Genomic DNA, 14,500 nt, shown 5'->3' with positions numbered 1-14,500 from the left:
TTTGAATCACAGTGGTTCAATGCATAAATCAAATTCTCTCTACTTCTAAAAAGCAGAACTGTAAGTGAGGCAGAATCCAAAGTTTAGTCAAATTGAACTCATGGTATGAGTTTTCCAGAGCCAAAAAAGGAAATTATACTCAGTTCTTCTATTTTAAAGCTGCTTTAAACTGTTGTGTAGTCTGTGAGCTTCAGAAATCTACAGTAACTCGAGATTTGAGAACATTCATTCTTCCAAGTCACAGGCAAGTTTTTAGAGTGTAGCTGGAAAATAACATTCATTTTCCCTAGCTCCTTGATCCTAGGTCTAAAGAGTTCTAAAAAACCAGGACAGTTTTACGGTACACCAGTTCCTAAAAAGGAATCCTTTAAATGGAATCTGCTGAAAGTGAAGTTAAGTAAAAGAATCCACAGAATCTTGGTGCAGCCCATTTTGAATTGCTGGATGAAAGTAAAAATACTACTTTCTCAAAGCAAATCAGAGGTATAACTAAACAGTCCCTTTTTCTTTTTTATTTTAAAAAATATGGAGTCTGATCCCATGGCCGATTGATGGACCCTTTGCCTGAGTTCTTCTCCTTCCTTTTAGCCTGCTCATCAACAGCTAAAGTCTCTACCACAAATACCTCAAGAGGGGGGGAAGAGAACCAATTAAAGTCACTTAGACACATTCAAATGCAGTTATTTGTCTGTGACTTTGGCAGCAATTAAGCATCAGTAAAGTGGTGATTAAAATGAAATTTTGTAATGTAACTGTGAACTTAATTTTTTCCATGTTATCTTTCCCCTTACTAGTGCTCGATCAAAGATTGTACGTGAAAAATTATACAAAATTCTGTAAAGCGATTATTCTTCAATTAAAAAAAATAAAGTTTATACATGGAACACATTCAAAGACGAAACTCTGAGTATACTTATGATACTAAAGAAAACCAACGGACTAATGATCTAAGCAAGGGTCTTGGAACATTTTGTGAGGTAATGATAGGTTCACCCAAACCAACACTAAGCGCAGCAAACATAGGGCAGCAGTTGGCACATAGAGAAGTCTTCAGAAAATAAAATGACCAATTTGATCACGTAGAAACATAAAATATGTTGGGAATAACTGCAGCTACATACATCATTTATACATTGAGTTGAATATTTTAAGTTCACCACTTACAATAGGAGCATTAAGGTTTATATATATATATATATATAAGGTTTATTAATATCAATATATTACTTCAGAGTCCACAGACTGTAACCCAAGAATGTAAGCCTTTAAATCAACTTTTTCATCTTTTTCTTTTCTTTAAAACAAAATTTCCCCTTTGCTCCTCTTAAAAGGTGCAGAAAATTCTGAGTATTACACCATAGTTACCAAGGAAAAATAGCCTTGAATCAGTTATGAATTAAATGTTTTTCAGGATGTTTTAATTTGAGGAAGGCTATTTTTCACACCCATAATTTTGAAAAGCTACTATGGAAAGAAATGACATAATAGCTGTTATTGTCAAAAAGCTGTTCACTTGTTTTCCCCATTCTCTGCCTCTAAGCTCAAGTCATCAAAATGCAGAGCTATGCTGTAAAGTCATCACACACCATACACTGTCATTTTTAGGACCTTGCAAACATACCGATTATACAATGAACTGGATTGCTATCACAGAAAATTAACTAATAGTAAGGATTCTCAGTGAGTCTAACAAGCTAAGACTCTCTCAGTTGTGGGCAGAGGGAAATGATCACAGGGACACTGTGCCTGGTGGTCAGAGTACATCTTTTTCTCACGAGAATAAAGGTATTATATAACCAGGTAGAACTTCCAAGAAAGCTGATGTTTTGATGGGTAAGGGGAGTGCCTAGCGGACATCAGACTATGCTTTTTAATCTCAAAAAATAACAGGAGCCCTTCTAAAAGCTGAATATTACATCATGCCATAGTTGGTACAACTCCACCTTAACCACATTGGGTCTGCAGGGTAGGAAAATGACCACCAAGTTCCTTTAAAAAATATGACCAAAACAAACACTATTGTGTCTGTAACTAAGCTGACCCTGTTGCCGAAGCCAAATATCCAAAGGCTTTGGAAACATCATCATTGACATGTGTTAAATGGCACATCGGGAAGCAGTCATCCATTTACCTTCCACCCATGAGAATAAAACACAAACTATAGTCCTATGATCATAAAGAACAATGGATATTATTCAGTCAGAAGACTGGGGACTTAGTTGAGCGTGGTCACTTACTGGTGCTGTGACCATGGACAAGTCACTCACTTTCTCTCATTCTTGGTTTCCTCACTGTAATCAGTGGTGATGGTGCCCGCCCCCCTTCATAGGATTGTGGCAAAGTGCAAGAAAAGTGTCTAATTCTGGAAGATTTCCATAAAAATGCAGGAGTTTGCCTTCTCAATACAGCAGAGCCACTCAAAGAAGATGCAAACACAGGGAATCCACATAACACCAGACTCCAGAGGTACATACACTACTGTGATCGTTTAAAGCAGCAAAAATCCCAGACTTTAAAATCCGTAAAACAATGTGAATGTGATACACGAACAGCTAAACAACTCCAGGGAGGGCAAATGAGCAACCAATACAAACAGAAATGGCACCCAAGGGAGTTTAGTCTTTGGGAAGAGTTTCCTTGGAACACAAGCTGGCAAAAAGAGAGAGACAGAAAGAGAAAGAAATGAAACAAGCACTGCCTCACCAAACTGGTTTCCTTATAAAAGATCCCAGGAAATTAATCACTTTATTTTGCTTCAGAGCAGGTCTCTGAAGTGTGACTTGCAGATTCTGCTGCAGCTCTAAGTTCATCTCAGGAGTCCCCATGTGGCACCCACCAGACCACACCGATTATTAAGAACTAGAGGTGATTTCCAGTGGCTCTGGGTTAGCAGACTGTATTGCTGACTGCTCTTGAATTGGCCCTAGGTTTAGAAGGATCAGGTAGGTGAGAAGTAGGTGAAAAATTTCCTCTTCTTGTTACAAATAGCTTGGTCTTCAAAAGATATAATCTTGTTAGAACCACCTTGAAAAAACATTGATGACTTTCTCAAAGACACGCCTGAGTGGTCTGCTTACTTTACTTTCCTCCTGCTTAACCAAAAGGCCCTTCTGCTCCTCACTCAGTGCTCTTTCTCATCACCAGCCCTCACTTTGACATTGAACCACATGGAAGGGTACGGAGAGTTAAATTTTCCGAAGCGTTTGAGAAGTAGGTTTTTCTCAGGGCTCCGTCTCTGGGTGATGACCCAGGAAAGCCACAGGTTCACGGGCCACAAGTGAGAAGGTCAGTCTTCAGAACTGGGGCAGGTGGGGGGAGGAGTGTGCACTCCACACTCCTGGTGGTGCCCGGGAGCACTCCAGTCAGCAGAGACAAGCACCTCTGTCCTCTCCCCCACCCTCCAAATGGAGCAGAGAGGGGGAAGAACTGCATTGCTTCGAGTCCTGAACTCTCTGAACAACCCGCCTTCCAGGTTGAGCCGCACGATGAGCAGGACCGACACTAGTGTTATCACCACTATGCTGGCTGTCTGGGGTGGGGCACGGGTGCAGGGGCTGTCCTCCAAAGGAAAGGAGTGACAGGAAAAACTGAGGACAAGGCCAGCAAGGGCAGTGGGAGCGGTGCATTCCTGGGTAACAATAAAGCCCTCGATGGCCGACCTGACCAACATGTGGCCCATCAGGGAACCGCTCTCACGGAGAAAAACGCGCTGCCCGTCGGTGCTGCTACACTGCCTGCGCTTGGATCGTCACAAAGGGAAGCCTCACCCTTCCTGCCAAGGAGAGTTCACAAAGGCCAGAGCGCACATTGTGTGTCTAATCGTGTCGTGCTGAAATAGCCTCATTTGCATTTCATGAGCTTTTAAGCTTCAGTGTGTGAGATTAGCAGATGAGCTGCCCCTTTTTTTGTTGTTTATTTAACGTGTGCAGGTTCTGGAGTCAGATCTTGGTATCACTTCTGCCTGCATCATGTATCTCCAAGTGACTACAGCCTCTGAACTTCAGTTTCTCTATCTATAAAGCTGGAATAATTGCATAAAGCACATAGACTTACTGTGAGGATTCTATGAACATAAACACAGTTGCTCACCACAATATTTGGCACAGCAAGTGCACAATAAATTTATGTTAAAATTTTTGTGCTGTGTGTGCTAAGTGGCTCAGTTGGGTTTGACTCTTTGCAACCCCATGTACCATAGCCCACCAGGCTCCTCTGTGCATGGGATTCTCCAGGCAAGAATACTGGACTGGGTTGGCATGCCCTCCTCCAGGAGATCTTCCCAACCCAGGAATCTAACCCACATCTCTCACATCTCCTGCATTGATAGGTAGGATCTTTACCCCTAGTGCCACCAGAGAAGCCCTATAATTATTAGAACTAATATGAGATGATAGTGATAGCAGAAGCCTTGAGATCTTTTCAAGCTCTGCCCCTGACTAGTTCTGGGACCTAGATAAATGAGCTACAATTTCCTCATCTTTGAAATGAAGGGATTAAATTGCACATTCTGTCATTCCTATCCTAGAATTAAAAGCTTTGGTTCTGAGAGAGCAGAACTGACATATTTTCACTACCATGTATAAAACAGTGAGCTGGTGGGAAGCTGCTGCCTGGCATAAAGAATTCAGCTTGGTGCTCTGTGATGACCTAGAGAGGTGGGGTGGGGAGGTGGGAGGGGAACTATGTATACATGTAACTGATTCACATTGTTGTAGCAGAAACTATCACACCACTGTAAAGGAATTATACTCCAATTAAAAACTAACTAGATAAATACACACAAAGACACACAAAACTTTGGTTCTGTGGACATACTATCTTCATGCAAAATAATTATTTCTATTATTCTGATATTACTATTTTGAAAGTCAAGACATCATTGATTTTTAAAATAATCTGTGGGCTTTCAAAAATTCAGTACTCATAATTCCAAGAACAATCAGCCTGCCATTTAGACACCCCCCACTGTTAAGGTGGGCGGCTCTATAACTCTGACTTCACCTGGGGGTTGTTTTCTCCTGTCAGTCTTCAGAAAAAGGGAACTACACCAGAAACAAACTCCCTACAGAAAGGCTCCTTGGACAGCCAGTGCCCCACAGTCAGACGGAACCGCTGGGCCATGTGGTCACATGCTGACCCAAGGACCTCACATAACTGGCAGACAGAGGAACAAAGGAGTTGGAAACATTGTTTCCTTACTGGACACTCTAGGTTTTGTGAATCCTTCTACATTTTGAAAGAAATAAAGGGGGAAATAAATCTCCCAGTGCCAGACTAGCCAGGCATCTGAATCTGCTTCCACCCCAGGTCTTTGGCTGATGTGGTAACTCAAGGCCAAACGCGGAGGGAAACTTGGGCAGAATCAGCATGTCATTTTCAATCCATTCTCCATGTGCGAGGAGGGCGGGGTGGTGGAGGGAGAACTTGCTCCTCCAAGACATTCTGCCAGTCATTTAGGGAAAAAGCACACGTCAGAGTGCCCTGGGCTTCTCACCAGCAAGCCGGACTATCTGGTCAGAATTCAAATCAAAACGGCACTGTGTGCACCCACCCCGCCCCCCCTAATGTCTGGGCAATCCAGAAAAAGGAACTTGTTTGGTTACCTGCCCCCAAGGGTCTGATTCAGAGACCTGTCACTTCCAGAGGTTTTTTTGCCTTCTCCCTTTCCCCTTTCCCTTTCTTACACATTCTGTCCGGGGGTCAACAATGCAGGGACCAGTCCCCGACACGGAAGCTTGGTTTCAGGACTGTGCCTGTGTTGCTGCCCTCCTGAAACCAAGCTCCATTACTGCCAAACGAACCAAAGAAAGAACACGTTCTCTCAGTGTTGGATGCCAGGCCCCCTGGAGTTGATAATTAGCTTCAGAAAACACTTCTATAATCTGGGTCGTAACCAAGGAAGAACGGCTGTTTACATCAAAAACACAGGAATTTTCCCTTATCTGAAACAAGGAAGACCAGGGACGCCTAAATATTTTAGCTGTAAAGTGATAGAAGTGAGTTTAGAAAAGCTGTAAAGTAATGAAGATGAAAAGAGTTATAAAATCTATCCTTCCATGAATTAGAAAGCAAGTCTGAAATCTAAATATGATTTCTAATCTAAGTCTTATTTTGCTAGCTTCCTGTATTGCAGATTTTTATACACAGTTACATGAGACAGTCTCCAAACTGACTAGGAATGGTCCAGCCGCACATACAATTGATTCACAAGCTATTTCTCAGACAATATGTTCAATGGTAAGACTCAAGCGTCAGTGGTAAAAACTGATGAAAATCAAATCTAGTCATCAACTCACTTCTATAGTCTCTACTGCAGAAACTGAATCTTGGCTTTGAAACTAAACGTCATGTACCATTAAAATTCCAAATACCAGGAAATAAACTCACTATTTCCTAGATAGGAATCAAGCTATATGCCTCACTAATCCTTAAAGTTAGAAAACAACGCTGCTGAAAAGAATAGTTTCTTTAAAAAAAAATACTAGTAAAAACACAAATGGCTAATGACTATTAGCAACAGGTAGAAATAAAATATCTCCTTTAGTGCCAGAGGGAAGCCAAAATTAAAAATTGTTGGTGACTTGCAAAACATGTGTGCACCTGCACACACACACACGCGCGCGCACACACACACACACGCGCGCGCGTGCACACACACTCACACACACACACACACACAGAAGAAAGTTCTCCAGTTACTTACTAGGATGGTTGGTCGCGTATTCTTCACATCAGCGCCCTGTCTGCTCAGCTGCCAAGTGCCAGTGCACTCGGCGAGCAGCTGTTTCCTTCAAGCTGCGGCTGTGTCTTAACCAGTCACATGCACCTCCTGATAAATACCGCTACGTGCCAGGAGGTCAGAAACTGAAGATCATTATTCTCCTAATTCGCAAACCGTCTCATAACCCGTGCACTGGCTCAGCCAGTGCATTAGCATGCAGAGAAGTACATTCCATCATTTGTTTTCTTTTGTGACAAAACCCGAACAGCTGATAACTCACCCTGGAGAGCAGGTCACTGCAAGTGGAAAGTTGATGTGTTTGTGTTGGGCAGGGGGTGGCGGGGGGTAGGCTGACAGTCCGTCTGCTCTCTCCCCTCCCCCAGGTTTTCAATGGGACACTGGACCAGCAGGAGGAAGGGACCCCAGCGGTACAGCTGGCGGCAGCTGCTGTTCTTCCCAGGTGTCCCTAGTCTACATCCATTTGCTGCTCCATCTTGGTTTCATTTTCTCAGCATCCCAGGCTACAGTTTGTTGGAAGAGTCACAAACAGTGGACTCTTCTGAGGAGGGCAGACTAGCAGTCTAAGAAAGCTTAGGCTTAATTTCAAAGGACAGGGCTGCTATGCCCCGTGATGCTGAGGGGCAGATGTGTGGAGGCTTAATGAGGAATAGCAAATGCAGTTTTATCTAAAGAGTGAATGGAAATGATTTCAGGCACTTGAGACCAAACTTCCCCATAGTTATCTATTGGATTGTGTCAACATTTGGAGGCACTGTTGAGATTATCAGTGAGGGAATGAGAGTGGAAACAGAAATAATCATAGAAATTCACAAAGCACTTTGCAGATGTGCCGCTGCCCTCTGGTATGCCAGGAAATGGGACCAGCCTGCTGTCCCATTTGCTCACAAAAGTGGCAAACCATCCTGAGTGCTTTGTTGAATTCATATTTCTCACCTGGGCTGATTTTCCCACCACCACACCCCCCTTCTTCTTTGCCCATCTCTGCAAAGAAAGTCTTTAGGCTATCTGACTTTGGACAGTGTCTGACCTTGGGCATCTGACCCAAGCTTTTCTAAGAGTGACACTTACCCAAATCTGTGACCGATTTGGGTATAGAGGAGAGGGGAGATACGACAGAGATTCAGCCCTTTTGGCAAACTGAACATCCAAAAAAGATTTTTAAAAGGTTAAAATGCCCCAGGGGATTTCTGAACCATAATGAGCCTGTTAAACTATCAACCTTGATTTTTAATAAATAAGATCTTACTCAATAGAGGAGACTGTGTAGGCCATTTTTCAAATCTGGATTTTGTCTCATAATTATTTACAATGTTAATCAAACCAGAAATTTCCCTCTGTACAGAAGATAAAATGTTTTTCCAGAAAATCAGAAAAGGATGAAAAAAACCACCAGTCTTGCCCTTCTTTCAGAGGATTCATTTGTTAGCAACATGTGAGAGCCCAGAATACAAATGAAATTTTTTTAAAGCTTCAAAATGTATCTTTTCTTAAGGGTTCAAAGTTAGTAACAGAAATAAGATATCCGAATACAATGTGCTAAAATACATGTTAGCTTCATAAGCAATTTTTCCTCATGTGTTCATACGACCATCATCAACCAAAAACAGAAAAGGAGGCCTATTGAAGATGTGAAATATTCTTTGATTTATTTTTACTTTATAATTATAGAAACTTTTGTGACCTGATGGCCTCCATCAGTTACTTTACTTGTAACTGACTTGTTAATTGTTCTGATGATCTATTGCATATCACATGGTCAATGAAAGAGAGAAACCCTTCAATAACCAATAGAAAAAACAGCCTCAGGAAAGGTAAACATAAACAACATTGTAAAGCAGCTATACTCCAGACAAATAAAAGAAGGAAATACTTTTCTCCTTCTGTTGGCAGAGAGGAACAAAAGGGATGGACCCTGAGTCACAGCCCTGAAGCAAACTGTCGATGCACACCATGACCAGGAACTCACCTTCCCAATGGGGTCCAGGAGTGTGATGGAAGGTTCTACAATGACACCTTTCAGCCTCGCAAAGAAATGGGGAGATTCCACCTCCATGCCCATACTGTCTACAGGTACCAATCATTTACTTCAACTCAAAGAGAGGTGCCCTCCTGCTGTCAGAGGCCATCTACCTACTGGATTTGGGTCTCACTGGGTAACTCCCACCTGTTTAGGATGTTTTCACCAACAACTTTACCTTCTCACCCCCTCATTATCTAAACATGCTCATGGTTTTCTGTATCCTAAAAACAATCCTTTTTGATCCTTTGCTTCTTTAACTCCTACCCTAACCCATTCATTCCCTTCAAGCCTAAACTTATGGAGAAATACTTGTATGGTCTTGCATCCAGTTGTAAGTCTCAACCTGCTTACAGTCTGGCTTCTTCCATCAATTTCACTGAAATGATTTTTTTTTATTTTATTTTAGGGAAAGCAGGCTAGATTTATTCAAAAACTATAAAAGCTTATAATATAAATCAAACAAAATTAGTCATTAAAAGTGACTAATATGTATCAAAATTCTGACCAAATAAGACAATCCAAAGCACAGAAAGATTATATAGCTCAAGGAGAAAAAAAGCTATAAACAGGAATGTCGATACAGAAACTACATAAATATACAAATCTACAGTTTTAATGTAACAACAACAAATCGTTAAGTACATGTGTCAGCTATCTTTCTCCAACATTAAAATAGCATATGTTTCACTTTTAGCAAAAACATACATAACACATAAAACCTTCCCCCAAGTCACCGAAGACCAAAGTTATTGGCTTCACTTGTATTTTACTCAACTTCTCAGCTGTACTTGACCCAACTCACCAAACACTCCTTAAAATTTTCTCCTGTGACTTCTATAAAATTTTACTTCTACCTCCTTCAGCCTCCTATGTGGACTTTTCTTCTACTTGCCCCTTAAATGTGAAAATCCCCTCTTTTCTTCCTGTTTTCTTACATCTTGCATGTGTCTTCACTGATTACTGGTTTCCTAATTAGTTGCATTGCCTTCAAAACCCTGTCTCTGCCTTCAATCTATTTATTTTTTTTTTACACTAAAAGCTTCTCAAGGGCCATGGCGGTGGCTTTGGTACATTTATGTTACCAGAACCTGTGACTGGGCTTGAATCTTTCCCTTGCATTTTCCACTGCTGCTGCATTTCTTACTCTGTGTTATAGTTAGGTCTTCATGCGTCTATGTTGCATCCAAACTTCAACTACCTTCGAGAAAACATATAACTTACTCATTTTATATCCTGCAATGCCTAGTACAATGTCTGATATATAGGAGATATGTGGCTGTAACCATGCTGAATAAATAAATGAATGGCTGAAGAGAAGGGTCATCTGCCTATTCCTTTAAGAAAAGATAATTTTTCCAGTTTGCAAAAATGGATTTTATATTAGTTTATCAAACCATCCTAAGCAATTCCCTCCCAAAAGAAATTATTTTCTCCACATTCTTTGACAACACTGTAGTAAAACTATAAAACAATTACAAAAGCCAGAAAAGAGCCAAGCTCTTGGAAAGATTTATAATTTGTCTTAAAAAAAGATCATTGATTGGAAAAGAAGAAAAAACAATTACAGAATGCTTAGAAATTTCAGTAATGAGAACACCAGATATCAAACAGTATGCACAAAGCAAGAGAGTTAATCAGAGACAAATTGACTTAAGAAGTTAAAAAACAATAGATCAATAATCATGGGAAAATGCAAAAGCTATTAAGAAATTGTTCCAAGAAAACTTTTTGGTCTAAATTACTCATACAATCAAGTTCTCTTATGGCTTGAAACCATAGATAATTCCCAGGCTTTACAAAATGTTCAAGTGGACAAAAATAACAGAAAGCTAACAAAATACCCTTGATTTAAAAACAAACAAACAAACTGATAGAACATAATAAAGGAAGCCACAGACTAAATTCCTGTATAAACATAGTTAACCCTTGAGATTGAAAAAAAAAAATCTCAATATTAAGGAACCCACTAGCATAGTAACATAAATAAGTCAACAGAAAAAAACTTTTGATTTAGCACAATAGATAACCTTAACAAGTCTTTTGATAAAACTAAATATCAATTTTTTAAATTAACAGAATAGGAGAATTTTTCTTAGCACAGTAAAGATTGTGTATCCCAAACCAAACACAGGCATCATACCTCAAGGTGTAATACTAGAAGTATAAACATTAAAATCAGAAACAAACAAGAAAAGAATGCTCATTATCACCACCATCATTTATTTTAGCATACTATTCTGGACCAGATAAGAGAAAGAATTATGAAAGAGATGGAGACAAAATTATCTAACCTGCACATGTTATAATCATTTACTCAAAAGAATCAGCTTTTGAAAAAGTTTTTAAATAACTGGAAATGTCAGTGAGGTGAACAGTTAAAAAACAAATTCACACAAAAAAGAATTTTCCATATAACAGTCAAAAACTGTTGGGAAACATAATGGAGGAAAAAAGCTTAATAGTAGCAACAAAGTTTCTAGAAATGACAAAAAAAGTGAATAACTTATATTTAAAAAATTTTAAAACTATATTGAGAAAATAGTTCAATAAATAAAGTTATATAATTTTCTTGGAACAGAAGATTCAACATTGTCAAGATGTCAATTTTTCCCTATTTAATTTGTAAATATAATTAATTTTTGGTTAAAATCTCAAAGAGATTTTTCAAACAGCTTAAAAAAGAAATTCTGAAGTTTATTTGAAAGAATGAAATGGTAAAGAAAGTTTTAGAAAACAACAAAGGGGTGTGTCCTAGATATTAAAATAGGCTAAAAAGAAAAAATCAAGAATTTAACAGTTTGATACTGATGCCAAAGGGGGCAGAGCAATGGAACAGAGCAGAAAGCCCAGAACTATAAATACAAGGACTATAATAAAAGGTTTATTTGTTAAATATGGTGTTTAAACCCAGTGGGGAAAAATTATTCTGATTGAATTAACTGGTTGAATAGTTAATTATTAGGAAAAATAAAGATGTAATTATTACCTCACATCATACACAAAGTAAATGCCTAGTGGACCAAAGAGTGAAACATGAGAATAAAACCACACACTTGGAGAAAATGATGTAATTGTTTTTATAATCTTAAAAATCATTTAAATCATGGTTAAATATGTTTATCAAGAAAATTATTCTATGATCAGAAAGGCAGAAATCATAAAAAAAATTGTACTATTTAAATGAATAAAATGTAAAATTTGCAAATGTCAGAAATAACCCCACCATAACCAAAATTAAATCAGAAATGACAAAATGAGATTAAAAAGTGAAACCTGTACATTAAAGGGCTAAGAGCCTTAACACATGAATAGCATTTATAGTTAACAAAAAGGCAAAGGATATTACAAATGGTCCACAAGGGAAGAAATATAAATGACCAATACATATCTGAAAAATACTGTTTCCTAAAAATGAATATAAGCTAAACAATAATAGGATACCATTTATTTTCTAAAAACTTGACAAAGATGGATTATTGATACTTTCCAATGTTGGCAGGAGGTTTGGAAAATGGCACCTTCATACTCTACTGGCAAGAATATAAATTGCTACAACGTTTGAGGAAGATAATTTTGTGATATGTAGCAAAAGTTTTTAAAAATATGTATACTTTATAATTCTTCAGTTTGTGTTTAGAGATATATCCCCAAAATATAATATAGATACTCATATATAAGGGTTTTGCACAACATTGTTCCTACTAGTGAAAAATTTGAAACAATCTATGTGCCAAAAGTAGTGGAATAAATTACAACACATTCATAAGATGTAGCACTATGGAGTCATTATGAAATAATGTTGAAATATGTTAATGTGGAAAACTATTTGGTATAGATTAAGTGAAAAACACAAATTACAAAACAATTTATTCAGTGTGATTTCATTTTTCTAAGAAAATATGTGAGCATGTAGAAAATTGACACTTTTGACACCAAATTTTTAAAAGCAGTTATCTTTGGGAGTTGAGGTCACATCCAGTGTTTCCCCCTTCTTTATGCTTATCAGCTCTTTTCTAGTGTTTCCATGATAAATATGTAGCAGTTGTTCATTTTCAAATGAGATCTTTCTTATATAAGAAAAAGTATACTAGGCTTATAAACATACTGAAGTATTTTAATCATCTACATGAAGAAGAGAAAGCCTTTGATGAGAAACATGATTAAGAAGAAAGGACCCAGAGCAGGAAAGCCTCACCACCCATTAACAAAACCAGCCACTTCCTCCCAACTAAGTCTTGATTCTCCAAACTGGTGGTCCTGGATGCAATAACTGCCAGCAAGTCACTGGAAGTGGTGGAACTACCAGGTTCAAAGGATGAAGGAAGAGGGGAGAAACATGGCCTGGCTTGAGCACCTTGGGTTCAGTTTCTCAGAGACATCCTGATGGGCCCTTGTGCCTAGTAGAGGCATTCCCACAAGCAGAAATTCCCAATGGTACCCATCCCATGTACACATGATCAGAGAGCAGGAACCACCAGCACCACGCCCCTGACTCCCCTCAGCCCGGCCAGCGCTCCCTCCTGAAGCTGCCCAACCATCCATCTGCTTGTGCCAGACTCCACGCCAGCTGCTCCAGGCTGGTGCCACGCCACCTGCTGGCCAACTTGGGGTACCAAAGCGAGCTGCATCCCCGCCCCACCTTGTTTTCAGGGAGCCTCAAATGCAGTGTTGCTCTTCTATTTCTTGAGTTCAGTAAATTCTACCTGGTCACTGCTTTCTCGGATACATATACTTTGGGGGCCCTTTCCCTCCTTTTTTTTCTTCCACCATTTGTCTAAGAATCATAGGGGATCTTCATCTTCTTGTTCGTCCCTTTTTTTCCCCATGTGTGAGCCAAATACATAATCACAATCAGTTGTAAGAACCATGCAAGCTACACACCAGTTACAGAAAGAACAAAAATTGTGAAGAATCAGAGTAGAGTTTTTAACCTCCAAAGCCCTTGAACTAAGTAAACCATTGTCAATAAATGAGAAAATAAAATGTCTTGTGTTCAATGTACATTGCATTTAGGGATTCATCAAAAATGAATTCATCAAAAACGAAAATCTCTACCTTCAAGGTTTATAACACCTCCAGGAGAAAAGTGGAACATGTAGAAAGCCATATGTAAGGAATAACAACAATTATTTATCATAACAGTCAGCATCTATTAATATTTTAATGTACTATATTAATATATTGTTAATAGTTTATAACAAATTATCATCTGCTTAAAATGTTCCTTTATATATTTATTTATTTTTTAAATGTTCCTTTAATTCTCACAGCAATGCTCTATGGAGATGCTATTATCCCCAGAGGACCTTTAACAAGATTATCTAGCCTGCCCACAGCTAGGAAGCAGCAAAGAAAGAGACATTTTGAATGCGACTGTCTGACTCCAAACCCTGCACATTTACCCCACAAAATGTTTTGGCAATCAGAGAACTTTTCAGAGACTTGCCTGTCCTTTTCTAGCTTACCCTGCTTATCCTCAAGCCTAATAGCCAAGTAGACTGCATGGCACTTTAAGATCTAATCGTTGGCATCACAACAGTAGTCTGCTACTCTTGTCCATTGCAAACGTGTTCTATTTCAGCCAGTGATAGTGGTTCAGTGGTCATGACGTGGTCTGGTAGACTGAATGGCATTTATAACATTGCTCCTAGGACTTCCCAGTGGCTAAGATTCCATGCTACCAGCACAGGGGGCCCGGGTTCAACCCCTGGTCAGGGAACTAGATCCCATATGTGGCA

The 14,500-nt window shown here is 39.2% G+C and overlaps 1 protein-coding gene across 6 annotated transcripts in view; it reads right to left on the bottom strand.

The window, feature by feature from the left end:
- The window catches only part of RASGRP3 (RAS guanyl releasing protein 3), a 110,354-nt gene that overhangs the window by 71,999 nt on the left and 23,855 nt on the right, over positions 1-14,500 (bottom strand). For 2 of the 6 annotated variants that reach the window (XM_043468307.1, XM_043468308.1), the window contains exon 1: positions 6,704-6,960. The exons of the other annotated variants lie outside the window; for them this stretch is intronic. The gene's annotated coding sequence lies outside the window, so the exon portion shown is untranslated. Of the gene's footprint in view, positions 1-6,703; positions 6,961-14,500 lie in introns of those variants that run through there. 6 annotated transcript variants of the gene reach the window in all.

The sequence above is a fragment of the Cervus canadensis genome, chromosome 5, assembly GCF_019320065.1.
Source record: "Cervus canadensis isolate Bull #8, Minnesota chromosome 5, ASM1932006v1, whole genome shotgun sequence".
Lineage (NCBI taxonomy): Eukaryota > Metazoa > Chordata > Mammalia > Artiodactyla > Cervidae > Cervus > Cervus canadensis.
This window is presented reverse-complemented; position numbering and strand designations above follow the sequence as displayed.